Source organism: Vipera ursinii (assembly GCF_947247035.1).
Source record: "Vipera ursinii genome assembly, chromosome: 1".
Lineage (NCBI taxonomy): Eukaryota > Metazoa > Chordata > Lepidosauria > Squamata > Viperidae > Vipera > Vipera ursinii.
Genome location: NC_139512.1, coordinates 306,675,030 through 306,681,603, shown reverse-complemented (window position 1 = coordinate 306,681,603; position 6,574 = coordinate 306,675,030).

Genomic DNA, 6,574 nt, shown 5'->3' with positions numbered 1-6,574 from the left:
GGAATATCCTTCTCATTTCTTCAAACTATCCACACTGGCTGAATAATAGAATAACAGAATAATAACATTGAAAGGAACCTTGGAGGTCTTTTAGTCCAACCCCCTGCTCAAGCAGAAAATCTTATATCATTTCAGATAAATGGCTGTCCAATCTCTTCTTAAAAGCCTCCAGTGATGGAGCACCCACAACCTCTAAAAGAAAGCTGTTCCACTGGTTAATTGTTGTCACTGTCAGAAAATTTCTCTTTAGTTCTAGGTTGCTTCTCTCCTTGATTAGTTTCCATCCATTGCTCCTTGTCCTGCCTTCAGGTGCTTTGGAGAATAGGTTGACCCTCTCTTCTTTATGGCAGCCCCTTAGATATTGGAAGACTCTTATCATTTCAGACTAGATATACCCAGTTCCTGTAACCATTCTTCATATGTTTTAGCCTCCAGTTCCCTACTCATCTTTGTTGCTCTTCTCTGCACTCTTCCTAGAGTCTCAACATCTTTTGTATATCGTGGTGACTAAAACTGAATGCAATATTCCAAGCATGGTCTTATCAAGGCATTACAAAGTGTTACAAAAACTTCACATGGTTTTGATTCTATTCCTCTTTTAATGCAGCCTAGCACTGCATTGGCCTTTTTAACAGCACACTGCTGCAGCACACTGCTGGCTCATATTTAGGTTGTTGCCCACTAGGACTCCTAGATCTCTTTTGCAATTACTGCCATTGAGCTATGTGCCGCCTATTCTATACCAGTGCATTTGGTTTTTCTTGCCTAAGTTTAAAATCTTACTTTTCTCACCACTGAATTTCATTTTGTTAGGTAGGGTCCAGGGTTCATGTCTGTTGAGATCCTTCTGAATCTTGAGCCTGTCTCCTGGAGTGCTGGCTATTTCTGGCAGCTTGGTATTGTCTGCAAATTTGATGTGTTCTCCTTCTATTGCCTCATCTAAATCGTTTATGAAGACATTGAGGCTGGAAAATTATGAAGCCCAATTTATCTATGAGGCACTAGGTGTCATTAGAAGATACTCTCAGTCATATTTGGAAAAAGCACAAGTAGTCCTTGACTTACAACCATTCATTTACTGACTGTTTGAAGATATAACACTCAAAAAAGTTACTTAGAACTGTTCCTCACACTTACGACTGTCACAACATCCCCATGATCATGTGATCAAAATGTGGGCATTTGGCAACAAGCATGAACTATGATGGTTGCAGGATCTTGCAGCCACATGATGTCATGTGCAACTTTCCAAGCTGACTTCCAACAAGCCAGGTCAATGGTGGAAGCCAGATTTGCTCAACAACCACATGATTCACTTAACTGTAGTAATTTGCTTAACAACCATGGCAAAAAGATTATAAAAGTGGACATGACTCACTTAACCACTGCCTTGCTTAATAACGGAAATTCTGGTCAATTGTGGTCATAACGTGAGGACTACCTGCATTCCTAAAATAACCAGAAGCTCCTCACAGGAAGCAAAGATGTAAATGCATTTTAAAATGTTTTTAATGGAGACTACTCCGAGTTTCTATAAGCAAAATTCATTCTGAACGGATCTCTTGATTAGACCATGACAAAACTAGCACTATGATTCAGGCATCTGAATAAAACTACTTGAATGAGCTAAACACTATTAAAAAAAAACTGAGCTGGAGCTGAGTAGAAGCTGCTTGTTTAGATGCAAGCAATAATGCCGAAGAGCCATTGTGAAACTGTCTGTGTGGAATTTTTTTCTGAACTCAGTTTGTTGTTTAATAACATTAATGCTTCATTTTATGAATATGATAGAGAGATAAAAGGAAATACTTCTTCATAAACATGTTAACTTATATATTTACTGTCACAAAATCTGGCAATATTGCAGAAAGATGACTTTTTAATAGAAGTAGAGACATGTTTTCAAGAAAAGCCTATTGTCTACTATGACTCTTTATCAACTCCAAGATGTAAAGTTGGAAAACCTCAGCAAAAAGACCTAGTGCCTGCATGTCTTGTTGTACAGTTCCCAAAGGCATCTTGATTGTGCAACCAAACATTGATCTCAATAGGCCTTTGATCTATTCCTTGGTGCATTAACCGATGTCCTTACAATGGGAACTTCTGAGGTAGCAGTTAACAGATTGAATTGTAAAGCAGGACGCCTTCCAACTGATTTTGTCTCTCTCTTATGTGATTTCAGCAGGTGACATTGACACCCCCCCATCTGCTTTTAGGTGAAATATTATTTGAGAGCAAATATTCCATAATCTAATACTATAACTAATGCACATTGAATAAAAGAGTAGCCAGGGAGATAGTGCTTACAATATGGATCCAGTTTCAACATTATATCATCATTTGTGCTTAGTCAGCTTCTAGAAGTTCCCCCAGATGAGACTTCAACTGTCTCTACATTAGCAATTAAACTTGGCTGATTACACTGTTTTAAGGAAAATGAGTTATATTTAGAGATGTGTTGTACAAGTGGGACACTTTGCTGCTTTGCATATGAAATAGTCTCACTTGATCTCTCCTTATCCAGATTAAAAAAAAAACCTTGTTGCACTAACATAGTGCTACAGGTTTTTCACCAGAACACCCTAGCGTCAAATAAACCTTATTTGAAGAGTAAGGAACTACTAGTGAGGCAACTAATAAAGTTAGGGATAGAAAACAGTAATGGAAAAGCATAACAAGCCACTATTTTCTTTAGGCAAGAAAAACCAAATGCACAATACCTTGCTCAATAGCAGCAACTGTGACAGGGATTTTGGTGTCTTAGTGGACAATCACTTCAATATGAGCCAGCAGTGTGCTGCAGCTGCCAAAAAAGCCAACACAGTGCTAGGCTGCATTAACAGAGGGATAGAATCAAGATCACGTGAAGTGTTAACATCACTTTACAATGCCTTGGTAAGGCCACATTTGGAATACTGCATCCAGTTTGGTCACAACAATGTGAAAAAGATGTTGAGACTCTAGAAAGAATACAGAGAAGAGCAACAAAGATGATTAGTGGACTGGAGGCTAAAAGATATAAGGAACGGTTGCTGGAATGGGATATGTCTAGTTTAATAAGCGAACGACAAGGAGTGACATGATAGCAGTGTTGCTATCTCAGGGGTTGCCACAAAAAAGAGGGAGTCAAGCTATTCTCCAAAGCACCTGAAGGCAGGACAAGAAGCAATGGATGGAAACTAACCAAAGAGAGAAGCAACCTAGAACTAAGGATAAATTTTCTGACAGTTAGAACAACTAATCAGTGGAACAACCTGCCTCCAGAAGCTGTGAATGCTCCAGCACTGGAAGTTTTTAAGAGACTGGACAGCCATTTGTCTGAAATGGTATAGGGTTTCTGCCTAAGCAGGAGGTTGGACTGGATAACCTCCAAGGTCCCTTCTGATGTATTTATATCTCATAACCATTGGATCTCCTACATTCCTGGTTTTCTAGAATGTATCCATTCGCAGGTCAAATTTAAAATTATAGTAATAAAAGTGTTCTCACAAAAGACAGAAATATAGTTTTAAACAGTTTAAATGTTGAGCCTTTTCTTTAAGTGAAGCTTATAAATTAGAACAAGTCTACATATTCGATGGCAGAATGCCATTCTGAGTCTGTGTTTTCATTATCTGTAGAGTTTGGCAGGTTTTATGTTTATTTTGGCAATCAAAATGCCAATATGCTTGAGACAAATTGGTCATTTAAGGTAATGGACACAGTCAGCTATTTAGTAGTTTTATGCAAACAAGTCTAAAGTTGTAAAGGTCAGATTCTTTATGATGATTATTAAAAATTAGGTCTTCCTAATGCTTTTTTAAGGTGAAGCCAAAGCCTGAGTAGGCTGAAAATTAGAGACACATTGCAAATTTTTCTTTTAATGCACATTAATCGTTAAGCTGCATTTTCACTATACAACATATTTTAAATAGGCTGTTGTTTTATTCCCGGATGTACATTTCTTGGCCCAGATCTTCATGATAGCACAAAATCCTACTAAATATTTAGAATTTGACACAAGTAACTATTTAAATGAATAATTTTCATTGTAGAACTCAATCACTCTTTTTGGAGCTATTTGTGCATAAAATTGGGAGACATTCCTCAGCAGAAGAACTAAAAAAACACCAGAAAAACAGTGCTGTATTAGTTACAGCACCAATTTCTGGAATAGCCTGCACTCATCTTGTTGGGGATCCAGGTGGTGTCTTGTTTCCTGATACTTAGGATGGCCATTGCAACTTGAGTATTAATAAGATTTTTGAGCATTAAAAGGGTCTTGTTTTTAATTTCCCCATCAAACAAAATATCCACAAGACTGAACTGTGAATGAGAGCACTGCCTTTATATATATATATATATATATATATATATATATATATATATATATATATATATATATATAGCTGAGAGCTGGCTAGGAATGGAGTAAATTTCTCACAGTTCTATCCACTGGATTAACTGGTAATGTGGTCTGTAGAATTCCACCTTACTTCTGTCTCTTTAGCTCTCAAACTACCCCTATCAGCTGCACTCGCAAACCTCTGTCTGCTTACCAAACTTTCAAATCCGACCACTGACTGCACAAAATACACGACTTTGATTCAGGGTACTTCAGTAGCAATAGCAATATAACTTAGACTTATATACCGCTTCATCATGCTTCACAGCATTCTCTAAGTGGTTTACAGAGTCAGGTACTGCTGCCAACAATATGGCTCCTCATTTTACTGACCTTGAGAGGATGAAAGGCTGAGTCAACTTTGAGCCAGTCGGGATCGAACTCTGGAAATGGAAAGAGTTAGCTTGCAATACTACATTCTAACCATTGCACCACCAAGGCTTCTACCCTACCCTACACACTGCCGCCACCAAATTAAAAAAAAAGGACAGTTGATATACTGCTAATTTTATTTACTGTTGCTTTGGCTATAGGCTAGTTTGTTTTCTTTAGGGTTTACCAAGTTTAGCAAATACAGATTGATTAGTTTATGATTCAGTTGACTCTGCAAACCCAGAAAATATTTTAATCCAGTAGTCAGATTTTGTACAAATGCAACTAATAATATGGACCTATCTCAAAGAAAAAATGCATGATCTATTTCCCCAACCTACCACATAGGATGCTGAATTAGAGCTTACAGTATCCTTTCTGCTAATCATTATTAATGCTCTTAATTCAGCAGAAAGACTGCGGTGGATAGAATGCCATTGCCATTGCTTTACCTGCTGCTGAATTCAATAGATGGAATGACAACAAACAGAGCAAACAGCTTTCTCTTGCATCTCTGGAAAACTTTGTGCTTGGGTCTCCCTGGAGCCTATCAGTCTGGACATAATTACAGTGGTGCCTTCCAAGTTCCCTTGTTCCATTCAATTTAGTTTTTTTATTATTATTATTATTTTAGGGTCTTGTAATTAAAAGAAATTGGGAAGCTAGCAAAGTGTAGTGTCTCTTTATTTTTCCAAGAAAATTTCGGATCCTCCCAAATATTCTAGAGGCATTATTTTAAATATATATTTTAATTTTTTAAAAAAACTTGTATGCCCCTTCACCAGTTCATAATTGTAACTCTAGATATATAACGTAAGATTAACATAAACTGACTAGAAAGAACATAGCCAATGGCAGTTCACAATCAATGAATTCTTAATTATCATAGATGAGTTGATTCAACTACCTGCCCATGCCCAATAGAAAAGCTAGACCAGACATGTCAAACACAAGGCCCGGGGGCCGGATCTGGCCCGCAAAGTGGTTTCATGTGGCCCGCGAAGCCATCCTGGAAACAGTGAGGGAATGGCCCCCACTGCCTTGGCCCTGGCCCAAAGACCCTCCTTCTGCCAGAGACCCTCAGATCTGTCCCACTCCTGCCCAGGCCCCCATAGGCACCCTTGATGCGAACGATGTAGAGCTGGCCACGCCCACCCGGTAGGCCATATGCACTGTAGCCACGCCCACCCAGTAGGCCACACCCACCCAGTAGGCCACGCCCACCCAGGCCACACCCACCCAGCCACTTGAGGGCAACCGGCCCTCAATGAAATTGAGTTTGACACACCTGAGCTAGACTCTCAAGTTCTTGCAAGAGAGTAATCGGTTTAGACCATCTGAATCTAGGAGTATGGACAGATGCCATAATACTCTAATACCAGAAGACACTAATATTGATTATAGAAGAGCATGTCAAATCTTGTGGGACAGGCAGGGATAATTAAACATAGACAGACTTGCAAGTACTTAGCCCTGAGTATTCAAAGGCTTTAGGGCAGTAACTAGCACCTGGAATTGCATCCAGAACCCGATAGGAGCTAGTGCAGTTCACGGAGCAGTGGTATTATATGTTATATTCTGGACCTATATTGCAGCTTTTGGATGGTCTTCAAGAAGAGTTCCACAATAGAGCACATTATAATTATCCAGATGGTAGGAAACCAAGTTGTAACTGTGACTAGGACAACTGGCACACAAAATGAATCTGTGTAAGGACCCTCCTGGCCAGAACTATCACCTGCTTTTGCAGCAGGAGTCAAGAGTCTAAGATCAATTGTGCACCAATTCTGTCTGGAGAAATGCTATCTCATTCAGATT